Genomic DNA, 23,678 nt, shown 5'->3' with positions numbered 1-23,678 from the left:
TGAAGTAATATAAGACTTCATAACTACAAACCAACTCAGATTCCTTAAGAAATCATAGCCTAATGGAAATCAATAGTGGAATAGATTTACTAAATCTTATAACCTAACACACTGACAGTATGTTATCTATCCCTACTATATTTGGTCTTTTATCCAGTCTTGTTTTCAAAGTGCTACATAATCATTGTGAAAACATCTCAATGTTTCTTCAAAATTACTGAATAAAATATAGTTATGAGTAGAAAACAGATGCTTTCTGAACCTTTTTACAGAGTATATATCTCACTTGAGACATTGTAATGGATCTTTTGCTGCTAGAAAAGGTTCACAACATTTAAACTACATTGTGGTGACATTGAGGATTTTTATTTAATCTAACTACTCATTTACATACTCCCTCTGTACCTCACAGAAATAAATTTCTACTCCTGAAGCCCTTCAGATAACTGCAGAGAACAATCATGCAATCCTGCAATCCCCTTTTACTCAAATAGCATATATTTGGCTCTTTTAATCTTCCTTCAATCCTTCCTATCTAACCTCTGTTGTTTGTTGCTGGTGTTTACTGTAACCCCTCTTCTTTGTAATAATGTGATGCTGTTCGTAATTTTCCATAGGAATCTCTTCCAAAGATTAGATTTTTAATAAAATTTTAAATCAGTGTATTTTACATGGTTTGAGGTCATTATAGAAATTATGTGGAGCTCCAATGTATGCCTTCTAATAGCCCTCAGCTAGTAGAAATTCTCTTGTTGTTCAAGTGGAAGAGGCCTATGATTTCAGAGAAGAAAGTTGTAATTTCCTCTTCATTCATCCATTCAGTTAGCTGGTAAATGTGATTTCTGAGTATACAAGCATCTATGAATGGCTTTATAATGATCTTGCAGTAAATTAATGTGATTTAATCTGAAGAGACTTGAACGCAGCAGCTGCATCAGATGATGTTGCCCTCCTCCTGAAATGCAACGGTAGTTTTGGTGATATATCAGAAAAACTATCTTTTGCAGAGGGGCAAATGGAAAACAAGACAGACAAAAAAAACCCCACCAACAAAAAACTAAGGCCATCATTTTAGCTACCTTACTAACAGTAGGACTGCTGATGAGAGAGCATATTTTCAAAAAGAAAAGATGTGGGCAAGTAGAACTGAAGGGAAGGGAATGTAGACAGGAGGAAAATAAAGATGTTGAGTGAGAGCTTGCACTGTGAAACATTAAAGAAACCCCTTGCAATATGTAGCTGAATGAAACCTGCAGAGCATAGACATGGCCATGAATGTAAAGCCTGGATAGTCCATTCATTCATAAACACTGCAGATTTTCTTGAAGGTAGGTCAAGATTTAAAAAAAAAAAAAAAAGGATAAAGAATACAAAATTCAGAGAAGTTACTATTATAGTAACGCAACCTTAGAAAAGCATAGATAAAGATGTGGAATATTATCTCTTTGGAAAGGTATGAAGCTATGTACAGAACCTGTCAGATACCTCCTTGTCCTGGTTTCAGCTGGGATAGAGTTAATTTTCTTCCTAGTACCTGGTATAGTGTTGTGTTTTGGATATACTATGAGAATAATGTTGATAATATACAGATGTTTTTAGTTGTTGCTAAGTAACATTTATACAAATTCAAGGATTTTTCAGCTTCTTTTGCCCTGCCAGAAAGACAGCTGGGAGGGGACACACATAGGACGGCTGACCCAAACTGGCCAAAGGAATATTCCATATCATATGATACCATGCCTAGTACATAAATTGGGAGGAGTTGGCTGGGAGGGGCAGATTGCTGCTTGGGAACTGGCTGAGCATTGGTCAACGGGTGGTGAGCAATTGCATTGTGCATCGGTTGTCTTTCTCAGGTTTTATTTCACTCTTTTTGTTGGTTTGGGGGGGGTCGTATTACTAGTATTATTATTACTATTATTATTATTATAATTATATTCTCTTATTTCAATTAACAAACTATTCTTATGTCATCCCATGAGTTTAACTTGTTTCTGATTCTCCTCCCCATCCCACTGGGGCAGAAGGGGAAGGAATGAGCAAGCAGCTGTGTGGTGCTTAGTTGCTGGCTGAGGTTAAATCACGACACTCCTCCATCTCATTTTATGGACTATCTTATTTTGTCTTCCTCAGAGACTGACCTCTTTGGTCTCCTGCCTTGACACAGATGACTGTTCTTCATGAATCCTAGCTCATTGATGTTCTTATGGCAGATCTATGAATGTGCCACAAGGAAAAAGCCATTGTCCTAACCACCGTAAAAGAAACCAGGAGACAACATGTTGCATCTCCTGCCACACCAGGTAGCAAAAAGAGAAAATAATTATTTTCTCATTTCCATTAGCAATTAGAGTAAGTAAGGATTCTGTTAGAGCTCAGCCTTCTGACTCAGACTTCACATGACCTCCAGTAAGGGATTAAGCACTCAAACTTCTGAGAGATCATCTGTGCCAACCCATTTGACCAAAACCCTCTTGTGCATGTACAGAATATGCTTTGCAAGCTATGAAGGAACCCACACATCTCTAAAAACATAGTAGTGTATAGTAATATCATATATTACCGAGTTCCTACACACAGAAATCAATACCTAGTGAAATCAATTATTAGAAAAACGGAGAGTGGGAGAGGGTTAAAAATAGTGTCCAGTTAAAGCTGATGCAGCTTTAAGTAACAAATGTTTTTAATGATGTTCTCCAATGAATTACAAATATCAGTGAAATTGAATACACTTATTTTTCATTCATTTCAGAGAAAACTTTTCTTTTGCAGTTCACCATCTCCATTAGAATATTTTAATGTACTTAAAGCACTTATCACCTTTTGTGAAATTCATGTCTTCAGATATACACAGTATTTTAGAAAATAAAGAATGCTTATTTTTATTAACCCTTCCAAAATATTTGACTATTACTCCTATGCAATGCTTATGTCCACATTCAGACCATTTATCTTCTCTTACTAATTAGTGGTAACCAGTTGGTTTTCTGTACTTATATGTGTGCAATGTAAACGAGAAACAGTCATTTCACTGGTAAAAGTTTAATGTATTGAATTATCTCCATGATCTGGCATTGTACTGTTATACAGCCTCTGAGTTAATGCGCAGCATATGAGAGAAGTCCCGTGAAAACAGTGATGAGGATAAATCCCTACTTATTTATTTGTAATCAGAAAGATAAACAAACTAATTTTTTCTCACCAAGAAATCAAGAGAAACTCTAAATCTAAAACCCCACTCTAAGCAACAATATATTAAGCCATGCAAGCATTATTTGTACTTACTCTGTGTATGAGATCAGTTAAGAAACAGACATCATTTAATGGATAATGGATAGCAGTCAGGATATTTTTAATTTGGAAGGATGTTCTGTTAAAACAAAGATAACAGATTTGGAAGAACACATATTACTGAATTTGTTTTGTTCTGCTCGAACATTCTTAATGAACAGATAGCAAGACAAAAAAAAAAAAAAAAAGTACAAAAATATAAAAAAACCAGAAGAAACTGGCATCAGCCACCACCAAGGAAAAACATTGCAACTGGATTGGAACCTCTCCCAGTTATTTTATATTATCAACTACATTTATTTTGTAGAAATCATAATAATAAAAGCTGGGGCATGATGCGTCAAGTGTTCTTTTTCCATACAGAAATTACCTTTCTCTACCAATTTAAATTAAAAAAACAAACAAACAAACAAAAACCCAAAGAAAAAAAAAAAAAACACAACACACAACAGAGGGAATATATACAAGCTATAATTACCAAAAAAAAAAAAAAAAAAAAAAAAAAGAGGAAAGGGGGAGTTTTCTATCCAGGGATCACTATGTTTATTCTGTCACCTTATATGTATTTGGGTAAACACAGCTTTATTTATAAAAATATACTGGAGGGTTAGGTGGAACTCAGGATAACAACAAAGGAGATGAACAATTGGAATATCTTGTGAGACTCAGAGAAAGCAAAGTTAAGGAGTGAAAGGCATAAAGCTCAAGAGGAATGAAAGTGTCTGAGATGAAATTTAGTCTGCACAGCAGAAACCTTTAGGGCAAGCATGGGATGGGACAAGATGGGATGAAATGGGTTGGAATGAGATGGGAAAGGATAGAAAAGAATTATGAGAAAAGAATAATTAAACCACAATAGAGCAAAATTACCTGATACTCAGATTATTTATATCCCATATGACTCCAATTATGAAAGCCTGGAAAGATTAAAACACCCCCTGGGTCACAGAATCACAGAATCAACTAGGTTGGAAATGACCTTGAAGATCATCTAGTCCAACTGTTAACCTAGCACTGACAGTTCCCAACTACACCATATCCAGGTCATAAGCTGCCTGAAGAAACCCAAGATTTGTAGAATTATAGGAGCATATATAATTTTAAAGTTGCATATGCATGTGAGTGGCATATACATATTTTGAGGACAATATGGTATAAGTTGGTAAAAAAAGGTAAGAACAGACATATTGTGCTTACATGACAATGTTTGAGGGTCGGGGGACTGTAAGGTAGCCTCTGTGACAAGAAAGCAGGGGTTGCTCTCACATTGAACAGATCTGTTTCCAGCTGGCTCCAAAATGGGTACACCACTGGCCAAAGCTGAGACCATCAGCAACACTGGTGGAACCTCTGTGAAAATATATCTAAGAAAGGGTAAAAAATGTTATGCAGCAGCTGTGGGATAGAATAAGAAAAATGTGGGAGAAACAGCCCTGCGGACACCAAGGTCAGTGAAGAAGGAGAGGGAGGAGGTGTTCCAGCACCAGACTAGATATTCCCCTTCAGCCCATGTTAAAGACCGTGATGACACAGGTTGCCCCCATGCAGCCCATGAAGGACCATAGTGGAGCAGATATATCCACACTGCAGCCAATGGAAGACCTCATGTGGCAGCAGGTGGAGTTGGCCTGAAGAGGCATCTTGGACTTGCAGCCCATGGGGAGGAATTCATGCAGGAGCAGGTTTTCTGGCCAGACCTGTGACCCATGGGGGACTCACACTGGGACCCATGGGAAGGACTCATGTTGGAACAGCGCATAGAATTTTTTAGTTTGGAAAATACCTTTAAATTTATCGAGTCCAACTGTTAATCTAGCTAGCACTGCCAAATCCACCACTAAACCATGTCACTAAGCACCACATCTACATGTCTTTTAAATACTTCCAGGTATGCTAACTCAACAGCTTCTCTGGGCAGCCTGTTCCAGTGTTTGACACTTTCAGTGAAGACATTTTTTCCTTAACCTCCCCTGGCACAACTTGAGGGCATTTTCTCTTGTCCAATTGCTTGTTACTTGGGAGAAGAGACCGTCACCCACCTCATTACAACCTCCTTTCAGATAGTTGTAGAGAGCAACATGGTCTTCCCTCAGTCTTCTTTCATCCAGATTAAGCAATCCCATTTTCCTCAACCTTTCCTCATAAGGCTTGTGCTCTAGACCCTACACCAGCTTCATTGCTCTTCTTTGGATGCACTCCAGCACCTCAATGACTTTCTTGTAGTGAGGGCCCAAAAACTGAACTCAATATTCAAGTTGTGGTCTCACCAGTGCCAAACACAGGGAGACGTCCCTAGTCCTGGTGGTCACACTCTTTCTGATACAAGCTGGGATGCTATTGATCTTCCTGCCCACCTGGGCACAATGCTGTCTCATATTCAGCTGGCTCTCAACCAACACTCTCTCCTTATTTCTCTGAGATTCAAAAACTCTACCATTTCATGATCTCTGTGCCCAAGATGGCCTCTAACCATCACATCACCCCCAAGACCTTCTCTGTTCACAAACAACAGTTTCAGTGGAATGCCTTCCCTAGTTGGCTCACTCACCAGCTGTGTCAGGAAGTTATCTTCCACACACTCCAGGAACCTCCTAGACTGTTTGTTCTCTACTGTATTATATTTCCAGCAGACATCTGGTAAATTGAAGTCCCCCACAAAAACAAGGACTAGCAATTGTGAGACATCTCCCAGTTGCTTATAGAATATTTTGTCTGTCTCTTCATCCTGGCTGGGCAGTCTATAACAGACTCCCACCATGACATCTGCCTCGTTGGCCTTCCCCCTTATTCCTATTCATAAACACTCAACCTTATCATCACCATCATTAAGCTCTAGACAATCAAATAATTCCCTAACATACAGGGCTACCCCATCACCTCTCCTTGTTCGCTAACCTTTCTGAAGAGTTTATTGCAGAACTCCAGTTGAGCAAGTCATCCCACCATGTTTCTCTTATGGCAACTTTTTCATAGTTTTCCTGCTGCACAATGGCTTCTAGCTCTGCCCACTTGTTGATCATCCTGTATGCACTGGTGTAGATGCACTTCAGTTGGGCTATTGATCCTGCCACGTTTTTGGGAGGAGAAGCCCTAGCTCTTTTGTGACCATTCTTAGGCACTTTTGTGGAATGACTGGAAAACAATGCACTTCCATGATTTCTAACACATCAATAACCCTTGTATCTTTGCCTCCACATGGATCTCCATCTCCTACCTCCACTGATATGGCAGACTAAAGGACCTTGCTAGCACACTGTCCCTCAAACTGTTTGTGAAGGACTGTATCCTGTGAGGGAGACCCCATGCTAGAGCAGGGGAAGAGCGTGAGAAGGAAGGAGCAGAGGAGACAAAATGTTATGAACTGCCTGCCATACCCATTCCCAGTCCCCCCTGCCCACTCAGAGAGGGGCAGGTAGAGGAGTTGGGACTAAAGAAGAGAAGGAGCCTGAGAAGAACAGAGGGAGAAGAGGCGGAGGGAAGCTAGCTTTAGTTTGGTTTTTGTTTGTCGCTCTATTTTTAATTGGCAATAAATTAAATTAATCTTCCCAAAGTCAATTTTGTTTTGCCCATGACAATAACTGGTAAGCAATCTCCCTATCCTTATCTCAACCCAGGAATTTTTTGTCTTACTCTTCACCCCATCCTTCTGAGGAGGAGGAGTGAGACATCAGATTGGTGGGCACCTGGTGGCCATCCAAGGTTAACCCACCACAAATGAACATGAGGAAGACAACATCAATTTGGTAGCAAAAAGAGTCGTGTTAAGATTTATACCCATACGTGAGATTCAGGGTTTAAGGTAGAACAAAGTTTGCCACTCGAGTTAGTGTATGTACATTAAAGTACTAAACTGCAGGAAGTGAATTTCCTACAAGAAGAAAAAATCTGTCTGAATGAACTGTCTGTCACCCCCCCATTGCCATAGTATTTTAACACTTCCATCAACAGGAAGATGATAATGTGAAAATAAAGATATGTTGAAGGTGAAATTAGATGGATTTGTAAAAACGATATTATGCTGGCTCCATGCCAGGTGTCGGGAAAACTCACAGGATACACCCTTCAGGACTGTTCCTGAAAGGAAAGAAAGTTTGGGTGGAGTTTGGCAAAGCATAAAGCAGAAATCCCAGGCATATCCGTGACAGGGCAGAGTGTTTAGTTTAAAAGCAAATTTGCTCCTTCCAGGAAGTGAGTATCGGATCAGTAGCACTGAGATTTGGCTAGCAAATCAATAAACGGACAGAACAGAATGTTACCCAGTACTTGTAATCTTCCTCCCACAAAGGAGGAAACAAACTATTTTTTGCTAGGAACCAAGTTAAAAAGAATTTTGGAATGGGTATTCCTGTGTATAAATATATATATTTATATAGTGGAAATATATTTATCTACTAAAGTATGACTAACAAATCTTGGAAAAGTAAGTAAAGACAACTAACGTAGATACTAGAAGATTACATTTCTCAAATCGTAGCCATGTGCCTAGATGAGTGCTACTCCGGACCAAGCTCTTAATATTTTTGGTTGCAGTAGACTGTAATACTTTTTGAATATGAACACTTACAAGCAGCTAGAAGGGATGGAGTGCAAAATATTTACTGGGAATAATTTAGGTCTCAGATGTCTTCATTATGCTCAGAAAGTAGAACATCAAAATGTGTGCACAGGCATGTCAGCATAAAACAGACACAAAATGTCTATGTGCAAAAAGTCTGTGCACAATTCTCCCTCTTGCTGCACAAATACCAGACAGCTATTCTCATTTTTATGCATTTTAGAAACATCTTTCTTATTTTAAAGACCTAAGGTTAAAAAGCAACAAAACTACAAAAGTTTTAGAAAATTATATTTAAGCCAATACTGAGCCCATTTTAAAATCGTGTCTCACAAATGCTTCTGCATAAAGGAGATGACAGCAAGTGGGATGAAACATATGATCTAGGGTTTCACTCAGCTTTTGAATTCCTGAATATAAGACCTGAATAAGGGTTATAGGATCACAATCAAAACCCAGCAGTGTTTTCCAGGGAGTTGGTGAATTTCAAGATTTAACAATTCTAGGGTTTTCCTCTATTCCATAAAACCTGTAAAGCTTAATCCAGTTCTCACAGAAGCCAAAGACAACCTACTTATTGCCTTGTAGTCACCATGGATTAGATCTTTTGCCACCGATCATCTTGTAAGGAATACAAGGCTCTGTTCATTGATGCAAATGATACATTCAAAAGAAACCATCATTGTAAGACTAATTGCTATTATATGATAATGTAAATGACAAGCTTATTTTCTAATATGCATGTTTCAGATGGTAATCTGAATGCAGTGTACTGTGTTGCATTGAAGTATACTGAATTACTGATGGTCAATTCAGTCAAGTTATTTGACAATGAGGATATGTAATGATATTCACTAGAACAAAGAAAGTAAGTAATTTTCTTTTCAGATGAAGAAGAGGAGCACATTTTCCTTTTGTGCATGTACATTATTCACTGCTAAAAGAGAGGGAGGTAAGTCCAGAATGTTGTTCAGTTGCTGTTTCCTTGGTAGTAGTGGACTCTGAAAGCAGTAATAGTGCTTACTCATTAATTTCTTAGGCAATAAAGTACTTTGAACACTTGAGGATCTTAACAGGAACTTTCTGCCAGCCTCATCTGAGATAAACTTGCAGTTTACCGTGAGCTTGTTTTGGAAGGATTTCGCATGCAGTTTCACTCCTGAAATTTTTTCTAATTTATTTTTGTAGGGCAATTTGTCTCAGTGTCTGTCTTTTAAGCAGTATGCAACAACTTCAGCTAATACAGGCAGAAGCAAAATAAAACATGCTATAAATTCATTATTGATTCTGCTCCAAAGATCCAGGTTTTCTACAAAACTGTTAACCCAGAGACAAATAAAAATAAAAAGAATTTGACAGAACCTACTTTTTAGAAGTGCATCTGTTCTGGAGAACTGATAGAATCTAGAGGGCCAGTTAATGGACGTTGTCCAATTCAACTGCTTTTAATATATACAAATCAGAAATAAACATCTTAAATCAGTTTATTGTAGTAAACACTATGAGCAAAGCTTTGCAGGAGAGTCAGCTGTGGATTTTCGCATGTAAGAAAGAAGAATTAACTATTTCTAAATAAGCCTGTTTGGTTTTGTTTTGCTGTGTGGGTTGTTTTTTTTTTTTTCCAAACAGAATGTGTGGAATGTGTGATGTATTCTCTGGGATCCCACAAACTAGTTTCTCCAGGTCAATACAAAACATATACTCATTATTATGTATCACATGTAGTGTGTACTATATCCACATCACTCTGTGGATGTAGTACATCTGATGTACTCTGATCATAGACCTCATGATAACATACACTGAAGAATTCCCTTCCCACTCACTAACTTCTGCATCATGCTGGCTACCTTCTGGTTGAACAAGAAAACACATCCATCTCTTTAAACCCCATCTTGGTAAAGAATTCATGTTGATAAATTCACATCTTTCCTTGGTTCACTGTAGTAGTAACTAAAGAAATGTTAAAGAAGGTGTACTTCAGTTCCTGCTTAAATTTATTTAATTTTATTCAACACAAAATGCTTCAAACTAGCAAGAACAATCAATTTTGAAAGCATTTCGGTTACATAACTTGTCCACTTCTAAGTCTCACAGGAAGGGCATATTTTGCTTCAGTAGTAATGAAAAACAGCACTGGTAATTATCCTGGATTGAGAAAAGGCCTGCTAAATGCTTTGCGTTTGAGCGAACAAGACTTTTTAATTCTCTTTTTTAGAAACAAACACCTTAAAAGCGAGCCATGAAGCAACAAAACTGTTACATATAGAACTAATACAAAATCCAAAGGGTTTCTTTGGTAGCACTTTGAGACTTTTTTTGTTTCCTCTTAGGGATCATCACAAATTAGATACTGAAATACAAACCACTGCAAATCAGACCCAGGATATTTAAACTAGATTAAATACTACACCATAAGGTTTTGGAGACTAACTTAAAAACTATTTTACTTGCAGCTCCAATTCAGAAGCAAATCATTAAATATTTCATTCCAACATAGAGTCTCTCCCATGATAACATTAAGAGGAGTCAAAATTGTGTAGAGATAGTCAGTCCATCATGAAAAATATATCCAGGAATTTCTATAGCTGGAGGAAGTTATTTGTTCCAGAAAATTAAAATTAATTTCATTTTTATGAATTATCATACAAAACACAGACGCTGGTATTTTTTGAAAATATGATAACATTAATTTGATCTGATTTTAATTATTTTCTTAGCCACTGATGCTTTCTACTGAAAGATTGGAAATATTTTGGGTACCCTCTAGTGGACAAAATAACATATAACCTCTTACGTTATCCAAAAGTGAGAATTTGTGCATGTATTTCAAGCCAGTGAAGTAAGATAGTTTCAAGTTTAGAAAGAATATGAAAATTTCTCAGGCAGCTATGATCCAAAAAAGACATAATTTAACAAAAAAACAAACATGTTTAACATTTCATTTTGCATCTAGATTAAACCGTATGACCAATATCACATAAGAGGTTTCTTTTCTCTCTCACTGGCTGGAATGTCCCACTGCAATTTCACGGCACTGATTGAACTGTTCAGTCCCAAGTTAATGGTTGTGTTTTTTCCAGAGTTCTGTCAATAAAGGCACAAAAGGTCCTTTAAAATGCAAGCTAAGGAAAAACTCATCCTAGGAAAATATCATCTATTTTTTGTAATATACTTTATAAGAAAGTACAAAATGAGGTTACTAAAAAAATTCTACTTTATTTTTTTTAGAGAGAACCAGGAGTTCCCAGCTTCTGCTGAACTCAGACTCATACACACACATTTTTTGTCTCACTTTAGCTACTCGCTAGCCATTCAATGTCAGCAGATATGGATCAGACATTGTAGATTTTATTGGTTTTCTCTAAAGAGAAGCTGTGAAAACTTCACAGATTAAACTAAGGATCATTGTGGTACACAGATGCTGCAAATATATTTTTTCTTATAACAGACATTAAAAGGCATCTTTGGGTGAACCATTACTGGCTACCTGGAGCAAGCAGTAAATCAGATATGGTATATCTACTTTTTTTTTTTTTTCCCTGTAATTTGTTCTTATGTCTTATCTGTCAACTTCTTTGAGGAATGTGACATTGCTTTTGGCATGTTTTGATGGTCACTACGTAATTTATACTGACTAATTTCTCTTCCTCCATGCAGCTGACTGACATCACTGGTTTGACATATCAATTAACACTTTGTCAGTCTTTCCTTCCCACATTATTCATTAGTAGGTCACCTTCACTTATATCATTTAATTTCATTTCATTACATAGCTATTTCCATCACTAACTTGACACATATATTATTAGTGCTTCTGTGTTCTGGTGGCAAATTAGATGAAATATAATTTGACTTAGAATGCAAGAATTTTTCCTCATGTTAGAAAATTTCATAATGCATATTTCATGTTCTCTCTGTCTCGGTACTTCCTTTTTTTATTATCAGGTGCCTAAGACTGTACACAATAGAGGATTTGTGTGTTTAAAACCAGTACAGCAGCAATGTTCTTGAAAAAGGACTAGAGCTTCCCAAGGCATGAACTTGGGTATCTTGGAATGGGATCCAAAACAGCTACCACACAGAGTAAAGACAGACCTGCTGTTTGCCAATAAGGGTTCTTACACAGAAGGATAACCAAATCATCCCTTTTGAGAGCACAGATTCAGAGACTCCCTCCATTCACAGCCTGATTCATAGACTAAAACCCTCCCCTCCATTTTTCCACTTAATTCTTTTATTTCAAAGGCATGAGGCAGCCTCACCGCTGGAGCCTGGCTGGTGCCAGTTGTAGTGCTGCCCAGCTAAGTGGCAGAGCAGACAGGCCTTATCTAGGACATGAAAAGACAGAGTTTCTACTTTCTTTTCAGATGTTTAAAATTGTGTTTTCACCTCCTGGGAGACTGTCCTAATCAAAAAGTAAATATACTTATCTGAGCAGAGCATACGCCTTTCTACTGAAGTTGCCCCAACATTGACCGAAGGACATGCAGGTGGTGAGCAGAGCAGGGTTCTGCAGCTAGCTGTGAAGCAGAGATCTGTGTTCCCTGCCCCTGTGCAGCTACTGTTCCTACATGGATTTTGTATTAAACAGTTACTGGTTATGATGGACAGGATATGCTGTTACTATGGTTAATATCACTGTCTTTGATTTTAGAAAAATAAACAGTCCTGCTTATCTAAAGGAAAGACTAAAGTTATCCACATGCCATATTAAAATATTCTGGGGAGCATTCTGCTTTGTTTCGTCTCTTGTTGCCTTCCTTTCTGTGATCCATGTGACTAAACTTCTCTTATGTGAGACCATAAGAAAAAAACCTTCCATTACTTTTAAAAGAAAAACCTTGTGAGGGGACAGGGAAGCTGTACGACAATAATATTTCAGCCACAAAACATAGATAGATGTATCCCACTAACAACAACTCAAGATTAGATTATAAAACCACTTTTCCAAGGTTCTTGTGATCTCCATATTTCAGGCAAAATCTTTTGCTCATCTTCACATTTGAAGAAAAATAGATAAAACTTCCCTACCTCATGTAGCTTTTTTCTCAGATGTTATAATATTCATATTTATAGGAGAGTTTACATGTATACTATACTCCTGGGAGTTTCCCTCCAGTTTAAAAGACTGATTAGTATTTCTTTCATGCCTGAATTGAGTTCAAAATGATCTAAACTAGAAGTAAGGGAGGGGAATCCAAATCTTTTTCTCTAACAAATCCCTTGAGCCTTACAAGGGCTCAAAAGTTATGGCAAAATAAGAACTCCCATGTAGAGCAATTGTCTCACTGTTTTTCTCAAAGAAATTACACTGACTGTTCTTAAAATCAAAATCAAACTGCTGGTACTAACCCAAATAACTAACTAAATTTTGAAAACCTGTTTAATTCAGTTATTTCCATGGCTAATCATTGTTTATGATAATATGTTGCATAAATATTCCGGCCTTGTATAGCTCCTCTGTTTTGCTTTCTATATTGATATTTTTACTATTTTTAATATATGATACGTCTAGGAGATTGGGATAAATGAAGATTGCTTCCTCTGCCTAGAAGTCTAGTGGTAACTGTATTTTTGTGAAGAGCTTAAAAAGCTTGGCTTAAATTTTAATCCAAACATTTTGTAAAATTAAGCAGATGGCTGCTGGAACTGTAGCATTATCTAACTGAAACGAGTGTTAGAAACTGTAAACACTTGTACAGGCAATGAAAATATTACTGAATGTAAATCATCAAAACAACAAGCTCTTCTCAAAATTAGCACATCTTTTGATGACAGAGAAGGCATACACCAAGGAAGCTAGTCTGCTTATTTTAAGGTGGCGAATTGTGCGTACTGAAATAAGAATAACTCAATACTTCTAAGAAAAAGGGAACTTTAAAAGTGACATACAAAGATGTTATCCCGTTTTCCAGTGAGTTCCTTAGGAGAAATCTAGGCCTACTTATTACATAGCTGCCCTATTCATTTTTTGTTTCATTTCCACATTGGTAGCAGAAGGCAGAGTTACTAAGGAGGTTGCAGGTTCTGTTCCTTTAATATAAATGTTCTGTCATTACTGAATTGATAACAGCAAAGAGACCTTTTTTAGTATCTTTAAGCAAAATGCTTGTCATAACCTCTGAACACATTTCTAGCTTGTTTCACCACTTATCTCATAAGGCCACTCACAGGAATAAGGTTTCCCTCACTTCAGGTCCCTGGAACTGACTGTACTGTATCCCTGGAAAAGACTTAAAGCAGGAAGGAAGCTGATTTAATAAAGGGCAGAGGCATGATATCACCCTCTCTTCATGTTGCAAAAGCATGCAAGTGCTTGTAACAGAATTCCTGCTGCCACTGTCAAACACAAGATTAATTACTGTCAAAAAATGAGTTTGCAAGGTGGGTTGCCTTGCAGGGTTGGTCCTGGCAAGGTGGGAATACTTCTCAGTTGAAGTTCCTCTCTCAACATAACCTCTCTGAACCTAAATCAAAAGTGGTGTCAAAATGAGTACCTTCCTTTGGCCGTAGGTAGACGTCTCACATCTTTGCAATGGATCTATAAACCACTGCAGTGTTCACCTGTAGCTCTCCACAATGATACCCTACTTTCTCTCCAGGCTACATTTCATGATCTTGTTGCCTCCTCCCTTCCCTCATAGCCTGAGAGTCCCTAACAATTGGGACTCAGGACACTCAGGGCTGTGGGACATCTCAAACTGTGGGACAGTGAGGTGAGACCTTTCCTGCAGGCCTTGCTGGGCCAATGCTCCTAGGCAAGGCTTACTCTGCACTTTCCAACCCCTCCTTCACCTTGCAGCAGCTATGTCCTCCCTGAGTGTCTTGCTCTTCCAAAAATTCTCCTGCAACGTGCCCCAAATCCCTAGCTCCTCACATGCATTCTGCACCCCTTGGTTATATAGTCACTACCCCTTTTCTGGGTAACTATGCTGCAGGAGACAGGCACCAGCTGGCTGCTAGTATTATAAGTAATAAAAATTATTGGAATTGTCCCCTAATTTTGAACTCGAAGTCATTCGGTTCTCAGATGCTCGGTAAATCAATCTTTTTTTTTTTTCCTGATTATATGTATGGTGTCACAGTAGTCTGCATATTTTTTTTTTTTTGCTTTTTTATAAAGAGACATTCAGTTTTCTTAATTTTTTGCAAAAAGCATGACTTTCTAGAAATTAATGATCTGCAATCCTCCATAGACAACACTTCAAAAGAAATACAGCTGGGCAACATATGTTCTCTTCTTGACAATCTCAGCTAATCTAACGGCTTCTGATACCATCTAGCAAAGTCCTCACAGCTCATAGACTGCAGGTACTACTGCTTAGGAATTTGACATTTCTTATGTTAGTTGTGGTTTCTTCTCCCTGACTGGCTCATCTTATTTCTAAATGAGCCAGAAAGAATCACTGGAGTCTTTAAACTCTCAAAGAAAAGGTGGAGAAAGAAAGTCAAAGGCAATCTAGGACATTACAGGTGACCCCAAATATTTTCCACCACTTTTTTGCTAAAGATGGCTGCTTTTTACTATGTTCAGGGACTCTAGGCTTAAAGATACTTGTATAGCTCCCTGACTAATACATGTGGTTGACTATCTTCAAGACAATGAAATCATCTATCTACTTTATTTCCTTATCTATGACACTACCCACGCACTCATCTGGATATAAATACTCCTGGCTTCCTCCTGTGAAAAGCAAGTGGAATTAGCTATCCAGTCACAATTTTCCCTTGTTATGTTGTTTCTCCCTCTGTCCTCTGACCACGAATGCTGTCTCTGTGCTGTAACCTTACTGGCAATGACAAAAAAACCGGTATCTTTCACAGATCAATCCTCTGAAATTAAGCTATCAGGCTAAGGCCAGCCTCAGGGGCTTGAGGGTTGGGATTTTTTTTCTTTTTTTTTTTTTTTTTTTTTTAATTCTGTAAAAATAAAAACACTTTGCCTAGGAATCTGTTACAGAATTTCATCCAGACCACCCATATTACAAGGATCCATAACCTTGCAATCATGTACTGAATGCAAAAGAGTAATGTCGTTTCATATGTCAAGGACGGAATAACAGTCGTGTTTTTCCCCTCTATAATATGTTCAGTGAGCATTTGCTGCTGTGGGTAGACTGTGGGAATTCAGACTAGTATGCCCATCGTTTGCATAGCTCTTTTCAGATTCAGGTGGATGACTTGGCAAGATGCTATGGGACCACTTGATGTACAGATGCTCTGAAGTGTAACAGATTTGATTAGACCAGTAGGCAGCTTGATTTCTTGTACGAGATTATCTCATGGTTTCTCCCTCATGTGCCACAGCAATAAATTAATAATATCTTTAAACCTAACTGGATGCTATTCAATTTAGGTGATGGTTTCTTTCAAGTCAGAAGTAATACAGATGCAAATACAGGAACAGGAATCTAGACAACATTGTGTAGCTGTCTGACCCAGGTACTGAACTTGAACAACCTGAAAGAACTACAAAAGTCAGATAGGTAGTATTTTAAATACTATTTGAAAGCTTCTTTCTCCTATTCCTCAGTCTTTAAATCCTGCCTTCCAACCCTGCACAGACATTTTCACTTCAGCAGATGTTCCCCCTTTGAGCTTATCCTATTTAATATATTTCAAACTGAAGTCTCAAGCTGCTTGCTCACCTCTCTCTACTTCAACGGATCAGTTGAGATGGAAGGAGAAAAATAGCTTAAGCAGATGTTTCAGAAGTTAGAAATGTTAGAAAAAAAGTGGAAGTTGTTAATGTGGATTTTATATTTGTGAGTGGCAGCATCAACAGATGCTCATAGACTAGTAACTACTTCTATCATTTTCCATGGAAACTGATAGAAAATTTGAATTAAAATAAGTTGCTCTGAAAAGCTCACATGGAGTTATATGATTTATTACATACAGTGAAAGACAATGAAATTTTGCCAGAGAAGCATTTTTTATATTTCAAACAAATGAAAATGACAGACTCTTGTCCCAAGGAATTTAGCAGGTTGTGGCTTCCCTCTGTGTGAGTGTACAAAATGCCGAGAAAGAGAAATTAGCCTCTCTACACCGAGCTTCACAAGACCCATTCAGTCACAGGCTTATGCTCCTTTCTGTCTCTTTTACTCTTAATATAATAAAAGTAATACAAAGACATCTGTAGTATATCTTGGTTGCAGTGACTATGCCTCTTAAATATGAACAAGCAGTCTTAGTGCATGTATTCGTAAACACTCTCATGATTTGATTGGCTAATGGCAACTTCAGAAATGCAGAATACCTTGAGCACCACCAAAACTATTGAAGGCTATCCAGACCTTTCTATGCCCTGTTGGGTGTTAAAATGTTAAAAATTCCAACAATTTATATCCTAGAGCACAAGTCCGAAGAGGGGATACAAAATATGGGATAAGTCAAGCCTGTTGATGTACTTGTTAATGTTCATCTGTCCGAGGAACAAAGTAGAGAAGAGTTCTAGGGAGAAACAGGAGATGGCTCCATGGGAAGGACTATCTCTGACAAAGACAAGCTACAGGAAATAGAAGCAACATTAGGAGCATTATTTTAGGATATCTTTTTCAAAGAAGTCTGGCAATGGAACAGCGAGAGTTAACACAGGGCACAATACCACAAAGAAGTTCAAATCTGGTACTTGATGGATTAGTTACTGCACATGCAAACAGTATGGAAACTATTCCAACTTATATTCAACGAGACAGTGGAACTAGCTGATGCACCAAAGGCCAGATACCAAACTGTGGCAGAATCAAAAACAACAAAATACCATTCCTCTCAACTCTTCTGTCCTATTCTGAGTCTCAGCCATGGATGTTAAGTGTGGGAGAGTTCTGTCTTGTGACAAAACCTTACAGAATCCTACTGATAACCTCAATCCATTCCCCTTCACATCAATGGATGTCCAAAACTCCTTCAGTTTTGACAAGATTTGAAGTGGATCCTTCATAAGTGGAAAATTAAGAAACTAGATTTTTTTTCCCTTCAGTTTTCAGTGATAGACACTTTCACACTACATATTGGTTTAAAAATGTTACTCATATGGTAAAAGCAGCATATGCCAAACTGTTGGGATTTTTTTTAATGCACTCGTATAATATGCTTTATGTTTTCTAGATTGAGAGACGGAAGAAGCTCAAAGCACCTGAGAAAATAAAAAAATGCACAAAGCTGCAGGAAATACACATCACAGGATAGTCATTATATAAGCAGCAGCAATTATATTTTAATGTATGTTCAGTTATTTGTGAACAAAAAACTATGTGTTGAGTTTTATTTGTACAGCAAAAGAAAATCTTTATACAGGAGAAAATGAGATTGCTATGGCAGCTGAAAAATTCAATGGTCTTGCAAAAAATACTACACATATTTAAATTCAGACCTATATACATAGCTAGCACTGTGGGAGGTTTGTATTATCTTACTCTGTTTTTGAATGATATAGTGTTTGAGGCACTGTTAACATTGAATAAGATGTAAATATTAAATAACTCTATTTTTCCCTTGCTTACCTTCCTTCTCTTATTCTTTGGGTCAGAACTTGCATCAGCTGAAGTTAACTGCACATAATTCATTAACTTCTCACGCGCACAACTGGGGTGTCTCTTATACTTTTCTCCATAGAACTCCCTTCTCAGCCAGGTTTCTAAGAAATGGAGAGGGAATAATACCGTTCACTAGATTCAGCTGTTACACAAAAGGGATCATGTGGTGTCCAGGTAATAGCCTTTTGCTCCATAATTTTAAATAAAAGCTGCACAAAGTTGTTCTTAAGTGAAATTCTGAATTCCTAAGCTAAAACTGTAGCAAACATCTTTCACATTTTCTTTTGTATACTTTACTGAAAGGGAATCGCTTACTGAAAAAGTCAGCAAGATGCATGTACGCTGTTGTTTAGGTTAGCCAAACATATTCTCTTAATTCCAAAGATACATTTAGAATGTTGTGTTTTGACACACTGCTATTTGACACAGGTTTATCCATCAGAATAAACCTACCCGCATCCCATTAAAGGTACAGTACATGTTGCAAGCCTATCCCCCAAGCTGGGCCCACTCTGAGAAGTGGTTGGACCACATGAATTCCACTGGTCCATTAGTGCTTATACCACTCTGTGATTCTCTGCTAAAGATTGGTATGAAAGCCATTTTTAGCAATTAATTTTCTATTTATTTTTTAGCCATTAGTGTTTGGGAGCTGGTATTAAAAAATAAAAGGGTAAATCAACATTCGTAATTGTGGGCGTACTTCCAAGAAATCAATCTAGAACTATTTACATTATCCATTCTATACACTTGCCTGAGTAATTCACTCTTTAATCCTATGATCTGGGGATCTTATCATGCTGTGGGAAAAAAAAAAAAAAAAAAAAAAAATCGGAAAATGATTGCTGGATTTTTACTTAGAGAAGAATAATAATACTCCTATTTTCAAAAGTGAATTCTTGTCTTTTCCTTGGAACAAAGAATGTTTTCCAGCCTGTGCTTTCAGTATTAATTCATTTAAATGGTATTAAAATAAGATAAAGGGACTGTTCCTGAACTCACAAAACCTTACAAATTCTTAATCTAGTGAAATTTGACCAGAGATTAAATAGTATATAGTGATTTTCCTCCGAAATACAATATGACAGTTTAGTCTTGAAAACAATTACTTTAAAGTTATGTCATTAGACTTAGATAATTTCCCAAATTTTTTCTGTTGCTTTAAGCATTTAATACAATAAATTAGGAATAAATCAGTATATTTTTTTAAAAAAAAAAAACATAACTAACTCTGGGTTACTAAAAATTTATTTTATACTACAAAAAGGATCCAGAAATAAATTCCCTGTCATATTGCATATTAGTCTACTATTTGACTCAATAAAAAAAGTACCAAAAAACTTTTAGTGAGATAATTACCAACACAGTGTGTTGATTGACAGCACTCCCAAATTAATTCCCCTAGTCACAAACCAAAAGAAAAGTATCTATCTAGTTCCTCTATCTTGGACAAGTTTCCCTTTGTTCTGAAAGTCATACCATCCCTCCTCCTGGTCATTCTTCCATCTCTGACAGGTATTGCTGATAGGGAACCAGGCAGTACCTGTCTCTCAGGATGTAAAAGCTTGCCTCATTCCTGCCTACGCTCCTGTGAATTGGTTATATGAAAACAGGCTGTTCACTGGTCACCTAGAGCCAGAGCATCTGACAGATGTCATAGTATTGCTGAATAATTTAGCTCGGAAGGGGTCTCTGCAGATTATCTCGTCCAGCATCCTGCTTAAAGCAGGGCTGGCTTTGAAGTTAGATCAGGTTGTTCAGAGTCAAATCCATTTGAGGTTCCGGTATCTCCAAGGACAGCTTCTCTGTGCAAGCTGGTCTGATCTTTCATCAGAATTTTTTCCTTAAATTCTATTGGAATTTCTCTTGTTGAAACTTGTGTCACATGTTGCCTTCTCATTGTGCACTTCTCAGAAGAGTGGCTCCACCCTTTCTATAACTACTCAGTAAAGGAAGTTAAGACAGCATGTAAATCTCCCATATATTTGCTTATCTATCCATAACCTGATTTTACTCAGCTGGATAGTTCTTCACTTTGTCACACTCTGTCACTCAGCACAGGAACCTGTAGGCAGACCTTACCAGGAAAGTGTTCAGTGAGAAGTACCTTATTCATCCATGCTTGCCTTCTGCCACACTTGCTTGAATTCCTGCATGTTGGAACAGACCAATCTTATGCTTTGAGGAGCTTGATCTAGAGTTTTCCTTCTCTGACACTGGTGTTCCTTTTACTGTTTCTTACTTCCTTTCTCTGTCCAATGTTTTCTGCCTTTCCTTAAATGTGTTTTCCCAGAGACACAACCAACTTCACCAATGAGTTCAGCTGTGTCCTGTTGTGGAGCCAGCTGTGTCCAGCATGGGGCAGTCCCACCTAAATCTGTAGAGATGGATGCATTTGTTCTTTTGAGACAACACTTAAACTGTTAAGGACATTTCCACTCAAAATAGTTTTCTGCCAGAACATAGTTACAAATCTAGCAAACTATCAACAATACATTTCTTTCAAATGTACTGATTTAGGATTTTGTAAAGTAAAGGTGTGTGGAATTTTAAAATACTGGATTAAAAGACTTGTATTTATTTACTTAGTGTAAAAATATGGCATCTGTGTTGATAAAGGGAGGATCCTGGGGTGTGAGTGGGTAAGTTGTTCGGGTTTTTTTACTTGGAGTCCAAAGTACAATAAGGGTAAACTAAAAAGGTAGGTACACAGAAATACCTTCTTTTGTATACGAAGTATTCTAGTTTTGTTATTATTTGCAGTGCATAACTGTTAATTTTGATTTCTTTGTGTCCTGCTGTGGCATAAAATTATGGTAGCAGAAGGTCAACAACGGTTTTCCACACTTGCATTGCTTATTAAATGATTGCTCCATTGTGTTTCCCTTTTTTTTTTTTTTAATTATTTCTCCAAATATAAGCTAATATTTAGACCAACTAAACTGGTTTAGTTTGCATAACAGTATTGAAACTGTGAGTTCTTTAGCCTTCAAAACAATCCCACAATACTTATTTCTTGTGCTAACATTTTATTTATTATTGGCGCTCCAGGGCCAAGGAACCAGAGCTACACAAATCCTGGCTCCTCCATGCTGCAGACCTAATGCAATCCAGCTGTAAAGGGAAGCTGAGTGAGTGTGAGGTTCCACCTGCAGAGACACAGACTGGCTGTGAGAATCTGATCCAGAACACATTTCCTTTGATCTAGGTTTTTCCTGTCTAAATGCCTACACTTATTTCTCTGCCGTATCTGTATTCACATCCCCAAGTTATATTTGTGATGTGTGCTTTATCCTTTCAATGTCATAAATATATTAATTTATCTGTATGCCTTTGAGTTTTTACCCTGTCTTGCTTGCTGTTTTTATGAGCCACTCCTTTCACATCCACAATCTCATTTCTAACATGTTAGTTTCATTTCCCTTTCCCCGCTGCCTTATCCAAACAACAGACCAGAAATAACATATCTCAGAAGGTAAATTTGATTGTCCCCACAACCATGACATATAAGGAAGCTAATACATTTCATCTGCATCTTCATTCCTTTAATAACGTAATGTCTGTTTAACCTAAGCAGGCAAAAACGAAAAGAGGATTCTTGGTGTAAAAGCAAGGCTTCAGTGAGGAAAAGCGTTCACCCAGGGCTTTAACAGGAAAAACAACAAATAAAATAACAAGGTGGCTACTCCACCTCAGGAAAAGTTTCCTGATACCTCCCTCCCTGAGTCTCTTTTTGGGGCTCTAGGAAGTAAAAAGGAAGAAGCAGAGAAACAAGAAAATAGGTCATTCCTTGTTTAAAAGTTCATGCTGCACAGCGGTTCCTGTCCTGAAAAGCTGCTTTAATTCAGAAAAGCAGCAGGTTGAGGGCATCACATTGTGCAAAAGTTATTCACTACAGTCTTTTGGGGGTTAAAAACCAAAACAAAACAAAACAACCACAAAAGACCAAAACACAGAATAGTTGCCATAGCAAAAAAAGAATCTGTGTTTTGCTAGAACAAAGCCAACATTGCATAATGCAGTTCTGATCAACTCTTCTTTTGATATAACAGTTTGCTCTCAAGGGAAGAATTTAAATGATTTATGTAGATCCACAGATTTTCTCTTGATTTGATTTAGACAGTAGAACTACTGTCTGGAAGATGCAAAAATTCACTGACTCAGTAAGCATGCACGTTAACTACCTTCTGTCCTCTGTTTGGCACTTGCTCACAGATACTGCTGACAATTAGTAAATGGTCATCCTTATTTACCACATTTACGCAGTAAAGGTGTAGTTGACATTAGCCATGAACAGAATAACAAACATTTTAAATCATTTTTTAGGGTTCTCAATTATTTTTATGGTGGTTGGCATGGCACTTCCCCTTTCATTACGCTGAAAGCATTTTTATCAAGATGCTTAACAGGTTGCAATGCCTTCCCTATCAGAGCTCTAAAGTACCATCTATGTCTGCACTACATCTCTTTCCCTGGTAATTTGATACTGTTAACCAGTGTCCTTGAGTGCAGTTCCTGAGTTGACTGAGCCTGAACCTGAAAGGTCAAAGCGAGATCCGAGAGAAGCGACCTAACTCACAGTGCTCCTTGATAAAACTTCCCTTCACTGACAACTGTATTTAACCCACAGGGTACTCCAATCCTCTCAGTAAGTCACCTTTTGCTATTCAAGTTTCATCAGTAAAGCTACCTAACGAACACAGGATGACTCATTTCAAAGAAGTACTTACCATTCAATCTTCCCCTTTTCCACAGAGAAGCTTTTGTCTAGTGAGGGGAATTAATATGCATATTAGAGTCAGATTACATTGAATGGGACAACACGGGGAGAAAGGAAAAATGTCAGTAGGTCATAGATATTTAATGTGACTCTAGAAGATTAATGCATTGTTATGGATTTGTATGATTTCTAGACTAAGCAGAAGTAATGGCTATACAAAGGTCCACAAGCTGCATCCAGACATATCTCTGAGATCACCATGATGTGAATACAGTGTATCTCTCACCAGATGCTGGATGTTCCACAACCTGTGCTACACGTGGTGTTCATAAATATGCAATCATTCTTCCCCTTCTCTTACTAGCCAAGATCTTATTAGATCTAAGTAATCAAATACCAAGATCAGCAAGCAATTGCACCTGGTAGACATGCATTAACAATCACATGCATGTATTACACTGTATAAAAAAGACAAAGATTGAGGCAAGTATCAGATAGAAAAAACCAGACAAGCAGAACAAAAGGTAGCAGCAGATGTAGATACCATATTACAAACCCTTATTAAATA

This window comes from Athene noctua, chromosome 4, assembly GCF_965140245.1.
Source record: "Athene noctua chromosome 4, bAthNoc1.hap1.1, whole genome shotgun sequence".
NCBI lineage: Eukaryota > Metazoa > Chordata > Aves > Strigiformes > Strigidae > Athene > Athene noctua.
Note: the sequence above shows the minus strand (reverse complement) of the source record.